Here is a 27,877-nt window from a genome sequence, read left to right as displayed (position 1 = left end):
CGGTCGCCGACGCTGATCAGGTCGTGCGCACCTGCGAAGGGTGTCAGTTCTATGCTCGGCAGACCCACATGCTGGCTCAGGCCCTCCAAACCATCCCTATCACGTGGCCCTTTGCGGTCTGGGGGCGGGACATAGTCGGGCCCCTGAGCAAGGCACCAGGAGGTTTTACCCACCTGCTTGTCTCCATGGACAAGTTCACGAAATGGATCGAAGCAAGGCCTGTTACGACGGCCAAATTGGCACAGGCTGCTGCTTTTTTCCAAGACATCGTCCACCGCTTTGGAGTACCGAACTCCATCATCATGGACAATGGCACAAACTTCACGGGAAAAGAGTTCCTTGAATTTTGTGACAATCACCATATCCGTGTTGACTGGGCGGCGGTGGCTCACCTGCGCACGAACGGACAGGCCGAGCGCGCGAACGGCATGGTCCTACAAGGACTAAAGCCCAGAATATTTAATCGGCTCAAAAAATTCGCAGGACGGTGGGTCGCGGAGCTCCCGACGTCCTGTGGAGCTTGAGAACCACTCCGAGCCGTGCCACCGGGTTTACGCCATTCTTTATGGTGTACGGCTCGGAGGCTATTCTGCCTACCGATCTGGAATATGGGTCCCCGAGGGTGAAGGTCTACAGCGAGCAGGGGTCGGACGCTGCCTGTGGCAGTACCGCCCTAATTAATCCGGCTCAAGTGCGCTAACCATCATCTTAAAGATAATCCCGGTTAACACGCACTTCAAACGGAGTAATTCGGCAGTGCTGTCGGGTAAAGTCCCGAAGAATCCACCTGAGCGTCGATCGAACCCAAAGCTTACATGTAACCCACACGAAGGTGAGTCCAGAGAGTACAACATTTCACAGATACATTACATTATAGATTCTTAACTTAATTATTACAAACCAGTTTCGAAACTCCGAAAGGTAATTGAAGTTCGAGATAAAAGTAGTTCAGAGTTCACTGCAGCGGAAATAAAACGAGTTCTAAACGACGATACATGATATCATGATGAAGCCCGTACATGACATCACTCGGCATTGTCATCGTTGGCCGGAGTCGTATCCCACTCCACCGACCAACCAGGAGACAGAGTACACGGCCAAGTCAAACTAGCAATCATGTCCTCAAAAGTATCACCTGAAACAAAATTGAGCCACAAGCAAGGCTGAGTATACTAATACTCAGCAAGGCTTACCCGACTAGGATATGATTAGCCCTCTAACTAGACATGCAAGGCTTTTGGCTTGAGGGGTTTATCTTTGCCGAAAAAGCAATAAAGAGTAAGTCCTTATTTTCCGATTTTAGCTTTCAAGTTCTAGTTTGATTAACCATTCTACATTAGCATCTATCCTAAAGCATACATGGTGAAAAACAATTATTTTTCATCATTCAACAAATTTTCTCATCATCATTGTTCCACTTCTTACTCTATGTGGCAAAAGGGTTAAGCAGTCTCAATATCCGTGAGAGACGGACGATTCGAATCGAATTTGTTAACCTGGCCAGGCAGACCTAAACACACGCATGGGGAATGCAATCACCCACGCGACTTTTCCCCTTTTTCCCCGGGCATAAAACAGGCCCACCGCCCTAGGGTGCTCTGCACCCATGCGTGACCATAGACCAGACAGTGGGGAGTATGTTCCACGGTCGGTTCCATCAGGTACTTAAGCTTACCGATTACCATATTCTCGGCATGTGGTTAGTACGTTCAAACGCTTAACCACCACTACCACACACCGCGGCCTTATCCATTTTCACTAAACAGACGGGGTATCATGAGTACAACAACCCCGCCCGTAAACCTTATATTGCAGTGCGTAGCAGTCATTCAACTCCTATGAGCTCGCGAGTGACAGGAATCACTCGACTTCTACCGAACCATTAGCATAGCCAACTAGCGACCTACACATACTAGTGTTCAAGCATAGGTACCTAGGATCATGCAACTAAGGTTCCAAACAATTCCTGCAACTTAAATGCACAAATAAATAGGAATATGAATAGTTGCATAAATTTAGAAAAGGTAGGACATGCTCCGGGGCTTGCCTTCTTGAGCGGAGCTAGCCTTGGGCTCTTCTGAACCTCGGTTCAGGTCTTCAGTGGCTTCAGTTAGATTCACTTGAGCTTCACGCTGCTCACTCTCGGACTCCGGCACCAACTCGTACGTACCGTCTGGGAGAGTAGTCGAATCTATATGAAATGCATAAGCATGAGTTACTTTAGTGATAAGGATTTATTCAATTCTTCACTATAGAGTTGTAATCCAACGCAACTTAAGATGATTTGCAAAATATTCTATTACATCATTTTGGGCAATCATTTATAGAGTAATAATCGTTATATCTGACTTCACAAAGTAACTAGGGTGGATTCTACCCTTTCTCCCTATGCATCAAAAGAAAAGATTCTTCTCATTTATTACTAGGTTAAGCATGCCCATATCATAATTAAAGTTTCACAGAGATTCTGGGTTTGAAATTTTTATGTAAGGTATCTATCTGAGTAACTTGCCTACTGTGAAATTTTCAGACCGTTTCATGCAGCCTATTAACCATGAAAAATAAAACAAACAGCTACTGCTAGAAACAAGAATGAAATTTATAGGCCAAACTATGCAAGTAATAGTAATGAAATTTTAACTGAGTGTTGTATACCTAAATATTAGCTTTCCATAAATTTTTCACAATTAAACAAGCATTGTACAGGGTATGAAAAATAGTACAAAGCATCTCTGCATGGATCAAAATTAAATTTTACAGACTGTTATCGTAAGTTCCAGAGCCTCATCTTTTACCAGCATGGTTATATACTCAAATTTAACCCCTAGAAAAATTATTAGAATTTTTCATGTACATAAACTATTTTTAATGATTTAAAATAGCTATCCTCACCAAAAATCATTTGTTCCATATTGACTTAACTAAAATTTCTCAAACTTTTTCTTTAGACTCTGGGAACTAACATACAAGTACTGTAAAATTTTGAACCCATGAAACATATCATAACAACTTGAATAAATAAAACTATCTCTCCTAGGCATACATCAAGATTTAAATAAACTGATAGCTAGGAATGTCAACTGTCCACGAAACTTTTACACAAGGTTATACATCTAACATGTACCCCACTGACCAAAAATGGCTAATAGCTCATGCTTGTAACTTGAGATCTAATATAAAGTACATTTTCTTTGTATTTTAAATGAAGTAAAAACTATTGAGCAAATGAAAAAGTGTATGTAACAAAAGTTGTAGATATCTTTGCAAAGATTCCAGAACAGTTGAGTTTGCATTTTTCTGATTTTCTACCAGTTTTAAACGAATTTACAAGTTTGCTGTTTTTCAAAACAAAAAGAAAAAGGAAATGTAAACTTGCATCTAGGCCCCTGGAACAATTTGGGGGTTCACAGACATGCCCTTGGCCGAAGCCAAGAATAGGGGAGGCGGCGGCGGAGGTTTTCCGGCGAGGAGGAGGCTCGCCGGCAGCGGGGATGGTGTCCAGGGGTGAGAGCTCACCGAGCTCTACCTAGGGGTGGGTGATGTGGTCGACGGGGATGGCCGGAGCAGGGATGGCGGCGTAGCAGCACGGCCGTCGGCGGTGGCGAGCTGCGACGGCGGCACTCCGGAGCGAGAGGAGGGGCAAGGGCAGACCGGGGAGCTTCACGGCGCCATGAGGAAGCTAGCTCGGGGGTTGATTGGAGTCGGGGAGGGGCGGAGCAGGGGGTTCCGCGGCGGGCGGCGCTGGCGGCGGTTCTGCCCCGGCGAGCTTCGGTGGTCGGAGCGGACAGAGGAGGGGGCCGGTGAGCACCAAGGGGAGGTGGGGATCCCGTTCCCGGGCTCCGTTGGGGCGGAGGGAGGCCGGAGGTGGGGGCTCCGCGGTGAGGTGGTGCTCGGCGGTGGCAATGGCGTGGGCGGCGGCGTTCCAGGGCGCGGGGAGCGGAGTGGGGGCTGGGCTTGGGGTGGAATGGAGAGGGAAGGAGCGGGAACGCGGGGTGGCGAAGCTAATTGGGGAGGAGAGGGCTGCAGAGAGGAGCTCGGCAGGGGAGGAGTTAAGGGCGGGCGGCACTGGCGGCGGTCGGCTCGTCGCGTCGCCGTCGTCGCGGAGTGCCAGCACTCGAGCACGGGCACAGCGAGGGCAGGCGAGCACGTGAATGCGGCGCGGGGTCAACGGCGGGGAGGGGCGTGCGTGGCGTGACCGGGCGGCGGGGCAGCGCTGGCGCGGCGGCAGGCGCAGTGAGCTCTGGTGGCGAGGGCGCCGTGCGGGCGGGCGGCAGCAGCGAGCGGCGTCCGTGCGCGTGCGCACTCGAGCGGGGTAGGGGGGTCAGCGGCGCGGCGAGGCAGCGCGGCGGTAGCGAGCGCAGCGAGCCCGCGGCAGCGGCGCAGCGAGGCAGCGAGCGCACGCGCGGCGCGTTCAAGTGCCTGCGCGCGCGCAGAGTGGGGAGGGCAGCGAGGGAGAGAGAGAGGAGAGAGAAAAAGGGAGGGGAGAGAGAAAACCAAGGTCAACCGTTTGACTTAGCCCAAACTCAAGATTTTCAGATGAAACTCGAAAAATTTTAAACACGAAAGTTGTTCAAAATTAAATTTCCTACAAGTTTCCTTTCAGGCAAAACTTCATTTGAGTGATGATTTGGAAGTTTAAAATTTGAATTCAAGCTTAATGAACCCACTCGTTTTTCGGGGCTAACTCCAAATTTCATGTTGTAACTTGGAAAACTTTGAACACGAAAGTTGTTTATGTTGTCAAACTCTACAACTTTTGTGTTGGGCAAAAGTTCATTTGAGCAAAGGTGCGAGAGTTGACTTTTTGGTGTATTTAAACGGAACTCGGCTTTTAGGTAGTCACCAAAATAGGGTTCACTGTGTCATTTGATGTTAACGGCATGTTTAAACAGTGCTAAACACCGGAGGTGTTACACTGCCCTCGAGGATGCCATGGACCAGCTTAATGAAGCATGCGACGTCGCCCTCCTACGATCGGCGAAATACCAGCAGGCGTTGCGTCGGTACCATCAACACCGCGTCAGGGGGCGCGCGTTCAACGTCGGCGACTTGGTGCTGCGACGAGTGCAGAGCGCGAAGGATCGCCACAAGCTCTCCACACCGTGGGAGGGTCCCTACATCGTAGCGGAAGTGCTTCGACCAAGCACGTACAAGCTGCAGACCTCCGATGGTCAAGTCCTCACCAACGCATGGAACATAGAACAGCTACGTCGTTTCTATCCTTAATACGATAGGTTGTACGAACATTTCGAGGGACATTTCGAAAAGCTCTCCTCTCGTCTCTCTTCTGAGCAACCCCCGACCCCTGCCTCCGCACGGGTCGTGGGTTACTCGGGGGCTGCATAGATTACTGGTCCTTATCTCCGTTTGTTGAGTCAGGCGAACCGAGCTTGCTGACCCCGAAACTTCCTAGGCGTCGAGGGTCGGACTGCGACATCGCTAACGCCTCGACGGCGGCGGCAATCGCTCACCCACGCCTAAGGGACGTTGTTTCGGCACGCAACTCGTGTTCACCACTCAAGTAGCGGAGGGCGGCATCGTTTTGTTGCGAAAACACCATTTGTTGCGAAAACAAATTTATATTCAAACGAACTTAAAGTTTTTACAGAACGAAATGTAAAAAATAAAAACTCTGTACAACCCGACCCTGGACAGACCTAACTACTGATCTGCGTTTTCTTCCTACATCTTATCTGCCAGGGTACGAGTGAAGGGGGTGCCCTCCTCCTCGATTGCATCGAGCTTGGCGTCGGTGTAGTCGGCGAGGAATCCTTGGCTCACCGCGCCCAGATCGATGTTGGCGTAGTGGCAGCGCGCGACGGTGAAGGCGCGTTGCACCCCGAGGAACTGCGCATTCTTCACTTCCTCGCACGTATCCAAGGCCTCCTTGCGCGCGTCCCGGGCCTCCGCACGCACCCGATCCACGCACTCGGTGAGCTGGGCCGCGAGCTGTCCCGGGTGGTCGGCGGGGATCATTCCGAGCTCTTCCGTCACGATCCGCGTCAAGTGGCGAAGATTGTTGAGGCTGGCGACCTTGCGCTCGAGTGTCTCCCGCGTCGTTGTCAGCTCCGACTCCAGCTCCCGACGCCGGGCATCCGCGGCTGCAAGAGGAGAGTAAGAATACATCGGAAAGGTTTAAACCAAGACTGACAGGACGGAGCATTTACCTGCTGCCTCATCCCGAAGCCGCTGTGCGATCTCCTCCAATTTCGCCTAGACGGCGCGACCCGGGGAAACCTCCGCGGCCAGCGAGGCCGCCACTGCCTCGGCGTCCTGCTTCTGGCCCTCAACCCGACCCAGCTCATGACGGAGATTGGTGGCCTCATCCTGAACGTCTGCGAAAGACGGATGGGGCGGAGGGGAACGAAGCTTAGTACTTTCATAAACTAACTACCGACCCCACGAGAAAAGAAAAGCAGAGGAAATACCTTGGAGGCTCGCGAGCGTAGCCTTTTCCCGCTCCGATGCCTCTCCGGCGGTCACGACGGCGGCGGCGCGCTCCCGCATGGCTATCTAGAGCCCACCGCGAAGCTCGTCTCGCTCCTTCTGGAGCTGCTCGAGCTCCATCGCCCTCGCTCGGCGCTCCTCCTCCAGGGCTTGATGAACAGAGGTGAGCTCCTCCGCCATCTTTCGATGCTCCTGGTCTCGGATCTCCATTTGCTGTTGCCAAGCGAACGGGCACAAGAGGTCAGGGGTCGGGAACGAGCAGGGAAACGAATCAAAGAAAACAAACACTTGCCAGAGCTGCCGGAGCGATAAGGCTGCGTGACAGCCGCTGGATCGTCGCCGTGGCACCCCAGACTTTCCCCCAATTGATGTCGACTTTTGTGGGGACATGGATCGGAGCAAGCTGCCGGGCATCCCCATCGTTGCTCCGGTCGGACGACTCCGCGACGTCTTGAGAGGTGAGGGACGGTTGGAGTGCGATCACAGGGGTAAGGGTCGGCGCGACCAAGACCCCCGTGGCAGGTGCCACCACCCCCTCCACTGTTCCCGCATCCGTGGACGTTGGGATCACGCCGCTCGACCCCGCAGGGGTGGAGTCTGCTCCCCTCGCGCCGGTCTCCCCGACTACTGGAGGCACCTCCAGGGTTATCACCGGGGCATCGCGGGTCTCAGGGCAGCGCCCTGAAAGCTATTCGATTCAGGAGCACCGGAAGAACCGATGCCAGGGCATCGGAGCATCCGGTGGTAGTCGGAAGAACCGACGCCATAATACCTTGGTGCAGAAGGGAATCGAAGCCAAGTCAGCCTATAGGCACCGGTTGAACCGACGGTCCAAAATAGGGCATCGGTGCATTGGGCGTCCTATGTACCAGAGACGATGTCAAGCACCCAGGAGAAGTTTCTTCAGCACCGGTTCAACCGACGGTGCATCGGAGCATACCGTCGGTGCATTGACCGTCCTTTGTACCAGAGACGATGTCAAGTGCCCAGAAGAAGTTTCTTCAGCACCGGTTCAACCGACGGTGCATCGGTGCATACCACCGGTGTAATGACGTCAGCGTCCAGGAGTAAGATTCTTTCAGCACCGGTTGAACCGGTGAGGCATCGGTGCATTGCATCGGTTCAACCGGTGGTCTCTGCGTCAGCTGTCAGGACTTCAACGGCTACTTCATGTTGTGAGTGACCGGATGAACCGACGCTACCCTGCCAAGAGGCATCGGTTCTTCCGGTGGTAGCAGATTTTCAGCTGACCGTTGGAGCAACGGCTACAAGACTTGGTGGCCTATATATACGCCTCACCCCATCCATTTGAAGTGTGCTGGAGTTGCTGAACATCCCAAACACACCCAAGAACATCTCCAACCACCATAGAGCTTCATTGTACATCATATAGGCTTAAGCACACTTGTGAGAGTGCTTAGTGCTTGTAATAGGGATTAGTTCTTGCGAGAGCTCCCTTGAGAGAAGTCTTGCTGCGGCAAGCAACTTGTGATCCGTCGTGTGACCCTCCGTCTTGGTGTGGAGTGGCAACGACACTTTGTGCGGGGGAAGAGGAGGCCCCCTCCTTGGTGGAGAAGCTCCGTAGTGGATTTCGGCCGGGTGACCGAGAGAGACGGTGGCGGTGCACGAGACTCGGTGTCTTGTGGGCACTTGCCTTTGCTTGCCGGCATCGCCATTGGTGGCGTAGTGCAAGACGGTGATCGGAAGAGCCTCGGTGTCCCGTGGACGTAGGCGTTTATGCCGAACCACGTTACATGACCGTGTCTACTCGGGAGTTTGCATTCCTCTTGCACTTACCTCTTTACTTATCGCATTACGTTTCCGCACTTACTCTACCTTGCATACCTTTACTTTCCTAGTTAGTTTGATTAGGATTAGCTAGGTTGCAAGTCTTTTTAGGGGTTAGTAGAGAGTAGCATAGATAAACCTTAGTCATAACTAGCATGCGTAGGACGTGTTAGGTTTATCTTATGCAAGTAGTTTGAGCCCTAGGTTAAAAAGCGATTAGCGACCCTATTCACCCCCTCCCCCTCTAGGGTCGGACACCCCGGTGATCCTTACACCCGTCAGCGCGGGCGGATTCACCTGGGCTCTCGACAGGGCCACGTCCCTCGGGACCGCCCATTCCTTGGCGATGACCTTGCGCGGAGCAAGTACCAAGGACTTCTAGACAACGTCCGTCCTGCAAATAGTAGAAAGGAAAAATCAATTGAGTACTAACAAAGGCGCAAGGGGACGCGACGCCGACCGTTCGCAGATCACTTATCGGGTCAGAGTTGTGCGGGACCGCTTTTGGGTCCGTCCCGCCGATGATGACTCGAGGCCGCCGAGGCATTTCCCCAGCGCGCTCGCCGTCGATCGTTGCCCCGGCAACACCTCGGACCTCCCTGGATCGCTCTCCGACGCCGGGGGGGGCGACGCCCTCGCCTCGGCCCGTGGACATCGGGCCGGGGTTGCTTGCCGGCGCAGGGGGGGCGACGCCCCTGCCTCGGCCACCGACGTCTGGCCGACCTCAGCCGCGGACGTCTGTCCGGGATCGCCCACCGGCGCCGGGAGAGATGATGCCCCCGCCTCAGCTGCGGACGTCTATCCGACCCCGGCCGCAGACGTCTGACCGGCCTCGCCGCTCTCATCGCGCGACAGGACCGCCCAGTCCGGACTGTCGCTGTCCCCCTCGTTGTTGTCGTCGTTGATGTCGTCGTTTCTATCGAGCTTGCTCAGCTCCTCTTCTTCCTCACTGAGCGAGACCTTGCCGGCCCGATGACGCCGGGCAAGATCCCGCTTCTTGTCCTCCCGCTACAGCGTCCTCTGCTTCCTCGCCTCTGCCTTTTTCTTCCTCGCCTCGGCGGCGAGGCGATTGGCCGAACGCACAGAGGCATCCACGGGGAGCGGTGCGCGAGAGAGGCGGAAACTGGACGAATCCTAAAAAACCAAAGCAGAATTTAAAAATTGAGAGCAAGAAGAAAAGAAAATAGACGCGAGGTCGGGCGAAGCGAACACTCACCACAACAACAGCCCCAGCGTCGGGGAGCATGGCCGGATGATGGTCGGGGTACGACGGCGGGGGGCCCTCGAACGCCTCCCAGAGCCGTTGCTGGATCTCGGATGATCTGACCGACCCCGACGCCATCTCCGTCCTGACGGGCTCGATGCCTGGGAACATCAGGTACAGCGGGAGGGCCCGCGCCATGATCGGCGCAATCCTCCTCGCGTGGTACCCACCAACGACGCCTCCACCGGTCAGACCCCGCGCCTTCAGCTGCTGGATCGCCTCCAGCAGACTGGCGAGCCGCTCCTTCTCCTTCTTCACCGGCCCGTCCTTCCAGGTGCGGGGCGCCTCCGTCACGAGACGGCCGATGTAATGCGGCAGGGGGGGCCTCGTCGTGATCCCTGATGTAGAACCACGACGCGTGCCACCCCTTGTGCGACTTCTTCAGCCGCATGTCGATGTAGAGGTCCGACCTCCTGTCGCCGCCGCTGCGGAGGTGGATGCCGGCGCAGCCTATCGGGGCAGGGACCATCGCGCCGCCGACTTTCGCCTGGATGAGCGAGACTGCGAAGAACTTCCACAGCTCGAACACCGGGGCGACGCCGAGGAACCCCTCGCAGAGCGCGATGAAGGCCACGATGTTCTGAATCCCATTGGGATTCAGATGCTGCAGCTCCACTTGGTAGTGGTGCAGAAGCCCCCGGAAGAAGTCGTGCGCCGGAGTCGCGAAGCCCCGTTCGTGGAAGTGCACGAACGAGACGACGTACCCCGGCGGCGGCAGCGGCACCTTCTCGCCAGAGGGGATGATCCACTCCTGCACCGAGGTAAACGGGCACAGGAGCCCCTTGGCCACTAGGCAGTGCAGGCGGGCGGCGGTCACGTCGAAGCGTTGCCAGAACGACATGGCTCTCTGGAGATCGGGCTCAGGGGCTAAGTGGATTTGCGGTGATTGAAACTGTGGAGGCGACGGCGGCGGCAGAGAAGGTGAGGAGACTCTGTTTTTCTCTCTCTGCTCTCGCTTTTGCCTCTGCTCTGCTCTGTTTGGGCGCAGGTACAGGATGACACGCATCGGCTACCGCCGCCCGGTTTATGGAGGGCGAAACGAACCGCCTCGAACCCCACGACCCGAACGGTCACGAATTACGGGTAAGTGAAATCCCCCCTCGAATCCCGCGACTCTAACAGTCATGAATCGCATGGGAACGTACAACTTTTTGGGACAGCTTCTTTAAAATCCCACAACCCCAACTGTCGCGGATCGTGGGGGAGCACGCAATCGATCCGAACCACCTCCTCGAATCCCACGATCCCAACAGTCGCAGATCGTGGGGGAGCGTGTGGTGCGGCGAAACGACCGAATTACCCCAGGTAAAGTCAAAAATGGGCCGAACTCAGCAGCGCGAGTTCGCGGCCCAAATGGCCTCGGCGGCCCGAAATCGTCCCAGGGTTCGAAAGCTGGCCCATCGAACGGGTTCGACAGCTGCCCAGAGACAACATTGATCGAGGGGCAACAAGGGAAGGGCCCAGCGGCCTCAACCCTCGTGCCACCATAGGCCCAGGCTTCCCGACCTTGCGTTTGAGCCTTGTCTTTTGTGACCCGTGTTTTCCCCCGACGGGAGGCGGCGAGCCATCGAGGTCAATCGAACGACCTCGATAACTAACGGTCGATAAAACAAGGAACTTGGGGTCGGTTGGCAGTCCGACTCAGTCCAACTCCTTGCGAAAAGGAGACAGGGCCCCACTCAAACTCACTCGTTACCAGCTCCACGGGCATCACGTTTCGCCTCCGACGGAAAACGTGGCATGTCCCGACCCTCCCGCTCCGAGCGAAAGGGGCGCGTGGAAGGGCGACGCGAAAATAAAAGTCGAGACGGCGAGCCTATCAGCGGACGGGAATGTAAGACCGCACTCGCAACGAAAAAACCCAAATCGGGGAACATCACGCGGGATTGAACCCTCTGAGCGAATCTCTGATTCACTCAGAGACTAGGGGCTACACCCACTGGGTGCGCTCGCGCGCACCCATTGGAACCCGAGGGAACAACAACACCACGCGTGAGAGAATAGAGGGTCACATCCTCCGAATACACGCGCTGAACCCTCTGAGCGAATTCTTGATTCCCTCAGAGGCTCGGGGGCTACACCCAGTGGGTGCGCTCGCGCGCACCCACCGGAATGCTGTAAGGAACAAACAGTACACATCCCCTGACTAAAAACACCCGTTGAGAAAATGGACCCCCCTCGCGGTTAGTTCACAACCCCGAGGAGGGCCGGGGGCTACTGACGGGGATAAAAGTAACTGGTACCCTAAAACCATCTATTTATCCCCGGGGGCTTAACCTTAACAAACATCATGGCATATGTCAGCCCAAAGGCGGAAGGCCCGGAAACGGCCCACGCAAGGGTTTCGCATCAACCGACCCCTACGAAAGGGGTCCGGCTCGCCCGACCCCAGCGCAAGGGGTCCGGCTCGCCCGACCCCAGCGGAAGGGGTCCGCCTCGCCTGACCCCCGCGGAAGGGGTCCGCACCGCGTACCACGGCGGGTCTCCGGGAAAGACGGAGCCCCTCTTAGTCAAAAAGCAGTCGGAGGACGTGACCCGGCTGAAACGGGAGCGTGGCCTACCCACTCTCGCGTACGGACTGGAGTGGGTAGAGGGTCAAACCATCTTCTCCGGATGGAGACAATGCGCAACCACTCGCTCTGGCATCAACAGCAGGAAGCACAGTGACAGGCGCCACTGCGCACTCCCGTGCAGACCAGAGTGGGCGATGGGTCAACCCGCTCCTTCCCAAGGGGAACGTGACCCAACCACTCCGGTCCGGACGCCAACAGGAGACGTGGCACAACCACTCCGGTCCGGACGACATCAACAGGAAACATGATGACGAGCGCCACCGTGGGACGCGACGGCTCGCCCATGCCCTGTGATCGACGACATCAGCGGCGGCATGGATCCATCGCCCCTATCCCTCCACAATCAGCACAGTAGCGGAATGGGGAAAGACTTCAACTCAATCACCCTCAACAGGGTCGACGGGACCCACTGTACTAGATAGGGGTCGGGGAACGCCCGATCCCCGGCTTTTCTCCTTTTTCCTCCTTGTGTAAGCCGTCCTCCCTTGAACTATAAAAGGGAGGAGGCAAACCCCGGGGAAGGAGAGGCTCTCTCGAACGAACACTCTCGATCGAACTCAACACGACTCAACGCACACGAACACTCGCGACCTAGAGACTTGGGACCCCCGTTCTCTCTCTCGCCCGTTTGTAACCCCTACTACAGACTTAAGTGCAAGAGCACGAGAGCTCGAACTAGACGTAGGGACGTTCTGCCCGAACCTGTATAAATCCCGTGTCTTATCCTTGCATTACCATCCGAACCAGCGACGCGCACACGAGATTTACTAGCCGGTGATTCGGAACACCGACAAAACGGCAGTGGCCGACGATGGGTGAAGTTTCTTCCAATGTGTAACCTAAACTTTAAGGAGGTGCAAAGCACCTGCTTTCGGCGTCCACACAGTGACAAAGTGCCATTGCCTGCTTCTCCGTGATCAGTGACAATGGCTTCAAGTCCCCAACAGTGGCAGATAGAGGGAGCGAAACCCTCTGCATTAGTGTAAACACACTAGTTCCTGGGCATAAAGGGTGAATGGGTTGATTGATTGGTTTCTTACTGCTTTATTTTTGTAAAACTCTATCCCTCTCCGTCCTAATCATTTTGATCCTTCCAAATGGGACTAAATCCAACAATTTTAACATATATTACATAAAGTCATTACACACTTCACATCTTCAATTTGATGTTTGGAATCACAACAAACAAATGTCCCATGTTTATTCCTTCGCTACAAGCGATAGAAATTGGGAAATTTATTACAAGTATTCTTACACAATAGTTGGTAAATGCTGGATGCACATATGACTGATATATAATAGGATTGTCTTCGAGGTCAATCTGCCAAGGCTCAGAGGATGGCGTACCTCGTTAAGAACCAGGCTTTGGCAGAAAAGGGCCTAGCGCACGCATGAGAAGGAGGACATGGGAGATGAACTCCCCACCTGTGCTGAGATGCTCGTAGTGGAAAGCGGCACCGCAACGAGGCGCTGTGTAGAAAAGCATCTCCAGCCATACCTCCAAGATTAGTTGCCAGCGCTGAGCTTCGCCATTAATGTCAATCAGCTTCTGGGCCACCTCACGGGCATCAGTCAGCACTGGAGAGTAAAGTGCTTCCTCAGTACTCCGCAAAAGTTCCTCGATGTGACTGGAGGCGGCGGCAGCAGCAGCATCACGACTGCTACTCCGCAAAAGTTCCTCGATGTGATTGGAGGCGGCGGCGGCAGCATCACGACTGCTGCGTTTGGCAGGTTTGGCAGGTTGGAGCTGAAATTGATTGCAGGAGTGGTGTGAAAGGGAGATACTGTTGGGCTGGCCGGAGCTGGAGCTGGTAACTGGAGTGGCGTAAGAGGAAAATACTGTTGGGCTGGAGCTGGAGCTAGCTGCCGAACGGAGTGAATTCTTGTTGCCTTCAGCCATCCCCAGCGATGAGCGTTGCTGCTGTTTTTCTTTCTTCATGCCCTCAAACACCTGGATGACAGCTTCCTTCTTGATCTGTGTAGACTGTTGGCCAGCTGACAAGAGGCCTGCGAGTCCTTCATGAGCTTTCTGATGTACAAGCCTGGAGCTGCTTGTAAGCATCACATCACACTTGAACACAAGGTACATGATATAATGTGATAGCTCTGTACTATTCTTCTTGTTCTTCTTAATTTCTGCAGGTTCAGTGTCATTGTCCTCAGTGACGAAGTAGCAGATGTCCGTTGCAATGTGCCAGATGAGCACGCTTGTGGGGAAATCAACCTTGCTGCTGATGCTCTTGTGTAGTGCACAGTCTGACCTTTCAGATTCTGGAAATACCTTGACAAGTGCTCGCTCACCACGGAAGCTGGCAATGTCCCACATTTTCCTCTCTGCTTCCAAGAATAACTTGTCAAGGACGACCAGCTTGAGATCATCAGTAACACGTGTGCGTGTTAATTCAAAGAGCTCGAGGCACCAGCTAGCACCCAAGTGTGCACCGATCCATTTCACCAAGGATGGCATACTGCTGGTGTACCTCGTTATCATGCTGTACTGTGCTAGCTGTTCTGACCACTGTTTTGTTGTGCGCCGCCAGCCTGGAGGCTGGACGCAGCCCAAGGAACACATATTTGCACAGTCCTCTGCTGTTCCCGGACGAAAAGGTCTTCTCGCATAGGAAAAAATGGAGGTAAGGAAAGGCAGCAGATCTAGGACTATGGCTCCTGCAAACAATATATAGGACACGGTGACATCCACTTTACTACGGCGGCCCTCCTTTTCAGCAATCAAAAAGAGCACTAGGGCTATCACGGCTGAGATGGAATGGAAGAGGGAGTATGTCAGAACAAAGAGGATGGCCGTCGGCAACTCCATTGGTGTACCATGAACATGATCATAAAATTGACTCAATTGACTCCGAATATTCGGAAACAATGATGCTTTGGTGTATAGGTATTGGTAGGATTGTACCAGACATGCGGCCACGTACTGGTAGGCCATCCACCGGTCTGGTCTATTCTTATATTCCTCCAGCGTGTACGGAAGGAACGGCGCCAATGCGATGATCTTCACATCATTGACGGGGGCATCCACTGACATAATGTCATCAGCACTATCTACCCAGACCTTTTCAGATATGAATAATTCCCAGAGCTTGTCAGCAATGAACATATTTTCAAATCTTCTTTCGAGTATCGTCCCCTCTCCATACTTACGCCGCAGCCGCGGCAGCTGGTCTATCGTTTCTCGCTCTTTCCGCAGCTCCTCTCGCTCTTTCCGCAGCTCCTCTATCGTCCCCCACAAACTAACACGGGATTGATCCCCGAGACTCCTTGGACTGGCTGAGTAAAGGCAGAAGGTGCGGCCGGCGTACTTGAGGAATCCAGAGAGGAACATGAGCACCATGGCAGCCCTGAGCCGGGCATCCGGCCAGGACGACTTGGACACCACGTACCCGGCAACTGCAGCCTGGGTGACCAGGTTTAACAGATGCCTCGGCCATAACTCGTTGTCCTGCTTGGAGAGGGCCGTGATGTTGTCTTGCCCGCCCAGGTGGACAAGCACGAACGGCGCCCAGAAGAACATGAGCTCGTGGCCCGGCCCCTGCGCGTGCACCGCAAGGTGGCCCAGCGCAAAGACGGCCACCGTGTCGGCTGACAGGTACGCTAGCCACAGGACCATCCTCAGCCTGCGCGACGCGCTGCGCCTCCGCAGATCTGCTGTGAGGTGAAGGAAGACTTGGAGGGAGAGGCTCAACAGCATCAGGCACTGGATCTCCCACTCGTCCCACACCTCTTGGACGTGCTCCCAGCCCTCGCTGAAAATCAATTTAGGACTAGTGAATGCTACGTGCATATTAAACAACAAGCAATCCGCGGCCCTTCCTGGCCATTCACGCCATCCACGTCGTCGGTCAATTTTTTTTAACCCATCCAACAGTAAATCCGCGTTCTCGTTTCACTCGCTAGTATATATTTAGTACCACGTCGTTGCTAGTTTTTGTGGACATCATCGCGCGCATTGTTAGCTGAGTAAGGGTAAGGCTGGCTATCGAGCCGGCTTGGCTCAGCTCGAGCTGGCTCGTTATGGTAACGAGCTGGCTCGGCTCGGCTCATTACCAGACCGAGCTGAAAGTCAGGCTCGGCTCGGCTCGTTTAACAGCTCGAACCAGCTCGTTTGGCTTGTGAGCCGGCTCGAAAAAAAACAGCCAGCTAGCTGAGCCAAAGCGTAGAGCCACCGGCTAGTAAAATGCATGCATGAATATGATTCAGATACAACAATATAAATTACAAGTATTCAATGGACATTAAACAAACCAGCCAAAAATCAAGTGCCCACTGCCCAGCACGGCAACACACTTGCACACATACACAGCCAATACATATGAGCATAACAGATTAATACTTAACACTTTAACAGCAAGTCCAAATGAGTTCTGAATGACCCATTGTTCAGGTGGAGCCACTGAACCAGGTCCAGGTGCCTAGGCAGCCAACAATCCAACATAGGAGTTCAAGTGCAGGAGTTCAGGAGTTGACACAAACAAAATTTAACAGTAACAACCAACAAAATAATAAGGTCTAATAAGGTCTCATATTCAGGTGATCAGGTCATCGAGTGTCCACTTCTCTCCATCTCTCCATCTCCCCATGACTCCATTGGCAAAAAATAGTCTGCAATTAATATTAAAAGAGTTCAGCAATTATTTTCAGAAATGTACAATTCCAAATGTAAGATAATGAGTAGCACATAATGGAAATATCATGGCAGCATAAGTGTACTACGTACTGATACATGGCAATACCAAGTTACTAGTTGTCTAGTTGCTTGCGACTACGCATTTTGGAAACTCCACAGACTCAATGTCACCATCATCACCTTCTCCCTTAAAAACACAGTCCAATGTTAGTATCATATAGAACAAATTAACAGTAAATAAAATTAGTTGAAGATAAGCAGCACACGTTCACATACCAAAATAATAGAACTCTGAGAACCCCGTATCCAACTAGAAGCACAAACTAATGCTTGAACTGTTGATGGTTTCAAAGAGCTCCTATAGTCATCAAGAATTCTTCCTCCAGTGCTGAAAGTAGACTCTGATGACACACTACTAGCAGGGACAGCCAAGAACATCTTTGCCATACTAGCCACCACAGGAAATCTATGAGTGTTGACCTTCCAACAATTGAGTAAGTTGAAGTTCTTCTCTTCAACGGAGACATTTGGTTCATCTAGATAGATAAGTAACTCTGATTTTGAACTTTCTGTAGCACTAGATTCTAGAAAGGTTTGGAATCCACTTGGAATAATAGATGCCAATGAGCTGCTAGTATCTTTTGTAGAAGAGGATGATTGAGCATTGCTTGGGGTTGTTTCACTTTCACCCAACTTGCGGCGATATATAGTCTCATACTTCTTGTACAACCTTTCCAACTCCTTATCAATGTCTTCTCTCTTTGAAACCTTAAGCTGCCATAAATCTTAGCAAAGCACCATCTAATGTACCTCATTTTGAACCTAGGATCAAGAATTGTAGCAATAATCATGACATTATTTGTTTCCTCCCAATACTTATCAAATTTATCCAACATTGCATCAGCCATACTCATCACATATCCATCACCTGACTGTTGTGCCTCTTTCAATGCAATCTTTACTTGAATTATATATGGATAAAATACATTGGCAGTGGGATAAGTAGATGCTGAAAATGCAGTTGTTGCTCCTGCCATTGTTTTCAATATTGGTCTAATTTTGTCATACAATTCCCATTGAGATTGTGAAGGTTTCCACACATATGTGTTATCTACTTCACAATAGTAACCAAATGCATCCTTATACACATTGCAACAATCTAGCATTTTGTATGTTGAACTCCACCTTGTTTTCACGTCAAGAGTCAACCCTTTTCCTACTTTGATAGCATATTGGTTGCAAACTTGCACAAACTTGTACATACGGGCTGGAGACCTCTTAAAGAACTTCACTGTATTTCTAAGATCACTTATCAAAGACTCTAGTGGCTGCAGCCCATCATTAACAACCAAATTGACTATATGGGCAGCACAACGAACATGAAAATAAATGGAGTCAAAGTTTGTGTTCCTTCTAGCAAGAAGCTTTGCCTTCAAATTTGTGATAGCAGTATCATTGTTTGAGGCATTATCAAGAGTTATAGTCATCACCTTATCCTCTATTTTCCATTCCACCATACACTCAAAAACAGCTTGAGCTATTACAATCCCAGTGTGGGGAGGATCCAACTCCATAAAATTCAGGACACAACATTGCAAGACCCAATCAGCATCAATATAATGTGCCACTAAACACATGTACTGAATATTTTGATTAGATGTCCACAAATCAGTAGTTAAACTTATCGATTCAGCCTCTCTCAGACTCTTTTTGAGCAGTTCTTTCTCAGACTCATAAACCTTCATACATTCATTCTTAATGGTCTTCCTACCAATAGATTCATAGTTGCTGTTCATCCATTTCATCAAGACATTAAACCATTTATGTTCTACCATCCTAAATGAATACTCATGGACAATTATCATCTTAGCAATCAAAAGTCTAGTGTGATCATGATCATATTCAGTAGGATTAACAACAATAGAACTGCCATCCGGAGAGAATGTTAGTGTACCTTGAGCAAGATTAGCCGTAGCCTTAGCCAACTTGTTCAAATATTGTGTGCACTTGGTTAGGTGTCGATTCAGCTGTGATGTTGCCCCCCCCCTTGATGGTACACATAGCTTTTGGAACAGAACTTGCACTTGGCCTTTGTTATTTGGACCCCAAACTCTTTTTTTGATGCAACACTGATCAACTTAAAATACTTCCAGCAATCAGCCCGCTTTACTCTACTTGCCTTGCTCTTGGAAGGAGATAATTGAACACCAGCCTTCGATCTCTTTGCTCCTCTCTTTCCCTTCTCTGCCTTTGACACCTCATCACCATCCCCCTCTTGAGTTATAGTGACACCATCAGCTGAAGGTAGGCTAACAGATAATTCATCGTCATGGTCAAAGCTGTTCTCTTCCTCATCCTCCTCCTCCTCCTCCTCAGACAAAACCTCTAATGCCACCTGCTAACCATAAGACATAAAACTGAATAATGCACTACTGCATACAGTAAGAGCTAACAACGCATTTCAATTTTCTATTGCACTACTATCTACATGCCTACGTGGCTATGTATAATAGATCGAGCAAAACTTGCACAATAACATATCAATCAAAACTAGCAATAGAACACTAGATGCACAGAACGAACAAATACCTTATCTACAGATACAGATCCATCACCAGAAGGAGTTGCTGAAGGAGTTGCAGCAGATGATGGGTGGTCACGGTTGCCTGGAATCACCCTCCGCACTTGGATCCGAGTTCTCATGCGCTTGGATCGTGATTCAGAGCTTCGCGGCGGTGGTGGCGCAACTGGAACGTGTTCAGGGTCTTCCTCCATGTCCGCGAGGGGCGAGGCCGCGAGGGCGCAGAGCGGCAGAGGCGCCGGCCCCCGGGCCGTGGCTCCCCTGCGCGCGCGTTCCTCCGTGTCGCTGTCCCCGCGCGCGGGCCGCCGGGCGCCGGCGCACCACCGTCGCCTGTCGCCTCTCGCGCGTTCCACGCACACGGCACACCCGCTGTCACTGGATCTGGATCACACGCCCGTGCGGCCGTGCCCCCACCTAGCACCACCTAGCAAGCTAGCTAGCCGGCAGGCCGTGCCCCCACCTGGTCCACCTGCCCCCGTCGTATGGCCCCGGGCCCCGGCCGCGACCTGTGCGAGGCGCGCAGGGGCGCCGGCGGCGTGGCGCTGCCTGCCTGCGCCGGGCGGGTAGGGCCGTAGGGGCTAGATCCTGGAGGCAGGTGGTCGGAGGGGCGGGTCGGGCGCGGCCTGGGAGGCTGGGACGGGCGGACAGGCGAGGCAACGGGGGGCGCGATGAGGTCGGGGGAGGCGGAGGCAACGAGCCGCCACGAAGGGAAGGGAAGGGAGTGGCCGAGTGGGAGAGTGGGAGTCCCTGGGAGAGTCGGAGAGGGAGTTTAGGGTTTCATCGAGTCCAAACTGGGCCGTTGGCCCGTTGCCCGTTGAGCACTTGCACGTTGCACTTGGGCCGGCTTTAGATTTGAGCCTTGGCTCGTTTCGGCTCGCGAGCGGCTTGCGAGCCGGCTCGAGCCGGCTCGATAAAAGACCGAGCCAAAACTCTGGCTTGGCTCGTTTATATTTTTCTACGAGTCGAGCCGAGCCGAGCCACTACTGAGCCGAGCCGAGCGAGCTACCGAGCCACGAGTTTTTTAACATATATTACATAAAGTCATTACACACTTCACATCTTCAATTTGATGTTTGGAATCACAACAAACAAATGTCCCATGTTTATTCCTTCGCTACAAGCGATAGAAATTGGGAAATTTATTACAAGTATTCTTACACAATAGTTGGTAAATGCTGGATGCACATATGACAGATATATAATAGGATTGTCTTCGAGGTCAATCTGCCAAGGCTCAGAGGATGGCGTACCTCGTTAAGAACCAGGCTTTGGCAGAAAAGGGCCTAGCTCACGCATGAGAAGCAGGACATGGGAGATGAACTCCCCACCTGTGCTGAGATGCTCGTAGTGGAAAGCGGCACCGCAACGAGGCGCTGTGTAGAAAAGCATCTCCAGCCATACCTCCAAGATTAGTTGCCAGCGCTGAGCTTCGCCATTAATGTCAATCAGCTTCTGGGCCACCTCACGGGCATCAGTCAGCACTGGAGAGTAAAGTGCTTCCTCAGTACTCCGCAAAAGTTCCTCGATCTGACGGGAGGTGGAGGCTTCCTCAGTACTCCGCAAAAGTTCCTCGATCTGACTGGAGATGGAGGCAGCAGCAGCATTGTTGTTGGCCGATTCTTCATTCTTGTTGCCTTCAGCCATCCCCAGCGATGAGCGTTGCTGCTGTTTTTCTTTCTTCATGCCCTCAAACACCTGGATGACAGCTTCCTTCTTGATCTGTGTAGACTGTTGGCCAGCTGACAAGAGGTATGCGAGTCCTTCATGAGCTTTCTGATGTACAAGCCTGGAGCTGCTTGTAAGCATCACATCACACTTGAACACAAGGTACATGATATAATGTGATAGCTCTCTACTATTCTTCTTCTTCTTAATTTCTGCAGGTTCAGTGTCATTGTCCTCAGTGACGAAGTAGCAGATGTCCGTTGCAATGTGCCAGATGAGCACGCTTGTGGGGAAATCAACCTTGCTGCTGATGCTCTTGTGTAGTGCACAGTCTGACCTTTCAGATTCTGGAAAGACCTTGACAAGTGCTCGCTCACCACGGGAGCTGGCAATGTCCCACATTTTCCTCTCTGCTTCCAAGAATAACTTGTCAAGGACGACCAGCTTGAGATCATCAGTAACACGTGTGCGTGTTAATTCAAAGAGCTCGAGGCACCAGCTAGCACCCAAGTGTGCACCGATCCATTTCACCAAGGATGGCATACTGCTGGTGTACCTCGTTAGCATGCTGTACTGTGCTAGCTGTTCTGACCACTGTTTTGTTGTGCGCCGCCAGCCTGGAGGCTGGACGCAGCCCAAGGAACACATCTTTTCACAGTCCTCTGCTGTTCCCGGACGAAAAGGTCTTCTCGCATAGGAAAAAATGGACGTAATGAAAGGCAGCAGATCTAGGACTATGGCTCCTGCAAACAATATATAGGACACGGTGACATCTACTTTACTATGGCGGCCCTCCTTTTCAGCAATCAAAAAGAGCACTAGGGCTATCAGGGCTGAGATGGAATGGAAGAGGGTGTATGTCAGAACAAAGAGGATGGCCATCGGCGCCTCCATTGGTGTACCAAGAACATGATCAAGAAATTGACTCTCAAATTGACTCCAAATATTCGGAATCGATGATGCTTTGGTGTATAGGCATTGGTAGGATTGTACCAGACATGCGGCCACGTACTGGTAGGCCATCCACCGGTCTGGTCTATTCTTATATTTCTCCAGCGTGTCCGGAAGGAACGGCGCCAATGCGATGATCTTCACATCATTGACGGGGGCATCCACTGACATAATGTCGTCAGCACTATGTACCAAGTCCTTTTTATATATGATAAATTCCCAGAGCTTGTCAGCAATGAACATATTTTCAAATCTTCTTTCGAGTATCGTTCCCTCTTGCTGCAGCTTTTCTCGCTCTTTCTGCAGCTTTTCTCGCTCTTTCCACAGCTTTTCTCGGTCTTTCTGTAGCTTTTCTATCGTCAAACTATCGATAGAGCTTTTCCGCAGCTCTATCGATATCGTTTGCTCTATCTTTTCTTGCTCTTTCAGCAGCTTTTCTTGCTTTTTCCGCAGCTTTTCTCGCTCTTCTCGCTCTTTCCGCAGCTCCTCTATCGTCCCCCACCCCTCTTGCTGCAGCTTTTCTCGCTCTTTCCACAGCTTTTCTCGCTCTTTCTGCAGATTTTCTATCGTCAAACTATTGATAGAGCTTTTCCGCAGCTCTATCGATATCGTTTGCTCTATCTTTTCTTGCTCTTTCCGCAGCTTTTCTTGCTCTTTCCGCAGCTTTTCTCGCTTCCGCGGCTTTTCTCGCTCTTTCCGCAGCTCCTCTATCGTCCCCCACAAACTAACACGGGATTGATCCCCGAGACTCCTTGGACTGGCTGAGTAAAGGCAGAAGGTGCGGCCGGCGTACTTGAGGAATCCAGAGAGGAACATGAGCACCATGGCAGCCCTGAGCCGGGCATCCGGCCAGGACGACTTGGACACCACGTACCCGGCAACTGCAGCCTGGGTGACCAGGTTTAACAGATGCCTCGGCCATAACTCGTTGTCCTGCTTGGAGAGGGCCGTGATGTTGTCTTGCCCGCCCAGGTGGACAAGCACGAACGGCGCCCAGAAGAACATGAGCTCGTGGCCCGGCCCCTGCGCGTGCACCGCAAGGTGGCCCAGCGCAAAGACGGCCACCGTGTCGGCTGACAGGTACGCTAGCCACAGGACCATCGTCAGCGTGCGCGACGCGCTGCGCCTCCGCAGATCTGCTGTGAGATAAAGGAAGACTTGGAGGGAGAGGCTCAACAGGATCAGGCACTGGATCTCCCACTCGTCCCACACCTCTTGGACGTGCTCCAAGCCCTCGCTGAAAATCAATTTAGGACTAGTGAATGCTACGTGCATATTAAACAACAAGCAATCCGCGGCCCTTCCTGGCCATTCACGCCATCCACGTCGTCGGTCAAATTTTTTTAACCCATCCAACAGTAAATCCGCGTTCTCGTTTCACTCGCTAGTAGTACCACGTCGTTGCTAGTTTTTGTGGACATCATCGCGCGCATTGTTAGCTGAGTAAGGGTATTAATAACTTAATGAGTCTTTTTCCTCTATATAATCATATTATATCTGGGTTAAAATTACTCTAGTTATCATATAAACAGTACTGTAGAATTAGTCATCCTTGTTAGGACATTATACTGCTGGTAACTACCAGTGATAATGGTATTACTACTGGTCAAAAAAGAAAGAAAGTGATACTCCACGGCACTGCCATTTTGTGTTATGAACCGGCGGTGATGAACCCTCAGGTCATCGCTACCATCAATGGCCTTCACTGCCGTTTTATGGCTTCACCCGGCAGTGATACGTGGTTTAGTTAGAACCGCATGTAAAATAATTGTTTTAATGAATAAATTCATAACTCTTTCATATGAAATCAACTAAAGACATACTTTTATATCAAAATTATAGAGCTCAACCGAGATTAAAGACATACTTTCCGATTAATTTGTTTATATGCTTAGACATATGGTTTGTTTTAAACATATAAACGATATTGGATGGAGACATGTTCTATACCAAAGTTGTGGTTCTCAAGGAGCTCTAAAACTTTGTAATTCGTAATGTTTTCATCTGAGATAATTTGGACACTCAAATATCTATGACAAAATTTAGAAATGTTAATACAAAGCAATAGCATCCCAGATATTCTTATGCATGACTACACATTGTAGTGGAGAATAAGGAACACATGAGGCTTTAGGTCCATGGTTTCGATCACTAAAATACATGCGCATGTATTTCACCTAAAAAAACGATGTGCCCTGTGTGGTAGCCCCCTAGGTACAAAGAAATTCTTTTTCCTAATGGTCTAGAGTATTTTGAATCGCAAGTGATAACTTATTCTACACTTAATTTGGAAACGACAATGACAATCAAGGCTATCTCAGTTTGAGTCTCGACGCTGATGGGATGTTTCGAATCGGCATATATTACAAGTTATGCATGTAGTAGTGAAAGAAAATGATAATGACTTCCTTGAAATCACCTATTTGTTTTACTCTTAATGTAATCCATGCCCCCACCCATCAGGGGTGGTATGGTGCATGCATGCTTGCATGAAAATAAAGAAATGGAAAAAAATGCTTAAGATCACATAGACGGCCTTTACAGGGGGAAACATAGCATATTTTCTAGTGCCAAAAATCGGTACCATAACCCTTATCTTCACGGGGCCCTTATAGGCAAGCCCAAGAATAATAGCGTTATGCAGCCTCAGAATACACTACTGTATTTATTTGTATGAGCAAAAGGGAGACAAGAAGCATTAAATCTTGTTACCTTTGTTTTTCCGTCAGATTGCCACCGCCAAACCCCTCGCCATTTCTCATCGGCCTCATTTTACTCAGTGTAATAAGCAACAGGCACATTGGGTGGTGTTCCGCGTTCGTATTTAAACATGCTATCTTGTGACGATGGAGTGAGAATAAAGTCAGGTTTTGCAGTTTTGGTGTGGATGGATGCTTGCTTCGATGAAGAGGAAAGCCAGACATGCAAACTGCCAAGACTACAACTTAATTACAAACTAATTAATGAAGTAATATCTGTCGTAAGATTATGCATTCCCTCATAATGAGTTTTTATCTATCCCGGTCCATCTGAAGTGAACATGATTGGGCTAATCATCATCCCTGAAGCTGATTATAACAGATGAACACGAATTATGTGTTAATGCTTGCATTTGGCTTTCGAGCTAGGCTATACTCCAGCGAGAGGAGGTTCAGTCGTTGGTTGCTGCGGGGTTGTGGCTCTTGGGGCGGACAGCCACGGCATTTTTTTTTCCGGGCACATGGGTGGCGATCTAGTTTTCGGATTGATTAACGCTACTTCTTATATCGATGTTGTGTTTTCGTACTTTAGTTGGTTGCGTGCTTTAGGCAGAAGCCAGAAGTTTGTACCAAAGCTTTCTATCCTCTAAGCTTCTTTATCGAACAAACACTAGTTTCGTCCGAGAATTTTGCATATCATCATGCAGAAACCCTTTTGCTTGTCTCAGAGTATGCCATCCTCTCTACTGAGGTTAAGCTAGATACTCTGTTGTCTTTCGTGTGCCGCTCATCTAATGGGAATCAGCTCTTTTCTCTCTGGGTTGCGGCAAAGCACGCATGCTCCTCCTTGCCCTTTGATAAACTAGCAAGGTGCCCCGCGCAATTTGCGCAGGTATCTAGTTTTTCCTCTAAACTTTTAGATTTTTTTACAATAGAAAAGTTGAATGTAAATAGTTTTGTTTAGTTGTATCCTTGTGATTGTCTTGTTCTAATGATCATGGTCCAGACACACAGGTACATCATTATTATTTTTATTATATTTTGTGGTGTGTTTTTGGATTATAATTTAGAAAAATGAATGCTTTATATAGAAATACATCTTTTGGGTATTTACTGGAGTAACTAAATATTTATATATTTTATTTTGACAACAATATTACTTTTAAAAAATACTTGTGATGTATGATTTTTCTTGAATGTTCTAGTTATGGTGCATGATAAATAAATTACTCCAAAATTTGTAGAAGAAGATTTTGGTAAGTGGTTTAGTCTAGATACCAATAAAAGTATAATATAATTTCTTTTCATTATCCTCCAATCACCTGTTGATATAGCCTCGTAATGCATGCTCTCATATTATCTTAGGTATAGTTATCTCCATAATGATTCCAAAAACCTTTGCCCGCTATACTATGGTAACCGAAGATGCATCACTGATGGTGCACGCTATTACTTTTGAACACTACATTTGGCTTGCTATCAACGGGCGTGCATCTCAAACATCAATTTTCAAGTTGCTTTGTTCTACATCTCGCTTCATCGCTCCATAATGGTTTTATCATCTATCGTGCCTTCTCCTCTTATAAATATTTTTAGCTCTCGGTCATCATCAAATGACAATATTACGTAGCAAAACATCACTATCTCAGTTTTTCTTGGTGTCGCTAGTGACGATCGTCATGCTTTGGTAATAGAGACAATGCAATCCATGTTAGAGCAATCATCAACTTGGTGATAGGGCTAATATTATGTCGTGGCTATGATATCGATGCACCACCATGCAGTCATCGCTATGCTTCTAATTTTGTTAGGCTAGTTATCTATGTGTTTTTCATGTTTAGACACTCTCATCCGCTCATCATTCTCCATATCAAAATCACTTCTTAGCAACTTTTCTATCTTCCAATTATGTAGAATATGCTACTATTCGGCTAAGGTTCTTCGTGGCTAACTCATAATTTTTTTCTTTTTTTAGTTAATATGGTAATTTTTAAATCGTCTTGGCGAATGTGATGGCTTCTTTTAACACTTTGTTTAAAATTTATATACAAATTAACTACTAAGTTTATTAATTGAAATTCTAAATTTAGCTATTTATTAATTAATTGAACATGAGATGTTTGAGAACTTGTAGTCCCGTTTATAATTCAAATTTAGAATTTATTATTTGCATTTCACCTAAACTATTTATTTAGTGATTCTTAATCATTATACAAACTAACTACTAATTGTTTTATATATTTTAATTCTTGCACTTATATATTTATTAGTTATATTCGATAAGGACCCTTTGGTGAACTGCTAATTTTCTTATATATTTAATTTTAAATTTAGCGATTTTGCTAATAGTAACTCTTTTATATCAAGTGCTAATGCTAATAATTCTAATTTTATTATTTTTATAATTATGACTTTATATATTTAATAATTGTATCCAACATGAACTCTTTGGTTAATTCCTAATTTCCTTATATTCTTCTAATTCCGAATTTATAGCCACGGGTAGCTAGTTTTTTATTGAATTATTTTTGTATTTTTACCTTAATAGAAAAGATGTATTTGCTATTTTATTTACCTATCTTTCGCCCTCGTTTAATATTACATGTACCTTTCTATGCATAGAAGTTTATATCAATCATTTATTTCTATACCACGTTTGCATATTTTAATACTTTAATATGCAAAATATCAATTTGAGAATCATATTTAATATTGGGCCACGTTGAATAGATGTTTGATCTCGATTTGTACCTTGCAATATTTTATTATTCTTTAGCAAAAAGATCTCAAACCTAGTTGAATACCTAAGTAGCTTCTAGTAGACTTAGGTCTTGCTTATTGTGGAAGCAAATTAAAAATAATGATAAAATATTTAGAAAAAGATTGGGCCTCTTTGCTGGCTTTGGTCAAAATATATTATTTTTTATTCAATTTCACTTGTCCATACAAAACTTATATATATATGCTATATTACTATATATCTATATATTAATTTTTATTCAGTGAAACCTATTGCTATTTTCCCCATTTATGTAGATTTTTTTATTTATTTTTAGCCCATCTGACTGATTGCATAATTGGTCAACTTCATACTTTTGTCAGCTCGGCAATGTATAGTTCCAGACATGTCTTCGTTGTTGTTTCTAACTCTTTTCTTTTGACTTCCATTTCCTTGAGCAATTTCGATTGATTTCTCCATCTTCCGTTTTTTTCTCCACATATTTGAAATCAATTAGTGTATTTCACATCCGATGCACCTAACGGAGT

The 27,877-nt window shown here is 49.3% G+C and overlaps 1 long non-coding RNA gene across 1 annotated transcript; it reads right to left on the bottom strand.

Annotated features, from left to right (window-relative positions):
• Positions 1-16,400: 16,400 nt before the first annotated feature.
• On the bottom strand, positions 16,401-16,949 carry LOC120648280. Its single transcript, XR_005664876.1, has 2 exons — positions 16,805-16,949; positions 16,401-16,689 (listed from the first exon to the last, which is right to left on the bottom strand). It is a non-coding gene; the product is annotated as an uncharacterized LOC120648280 (long non-coding RNA).
• Positions 16,950-27,877: the final 10,928 nt, after the last annotated feature.

This window comes from Panicum virgatum, chromosome 1K, assembly GCF_016808335.1.
Source record: "Panicum virgatum strain AP13 chromosome 1K, P.virgatum_v5, whole genome shotgun sequence".
NCBI lineage: Eukaryota > Viridiplantae > Streptophyta > Magnoliopsida > Poales > Poaceae > Panicum > Panicum virgatum.
Note: the sequence above shows the minus strand (reverse complement) of the source record. Positions and strands in the feature narration are given on the sequence as shown.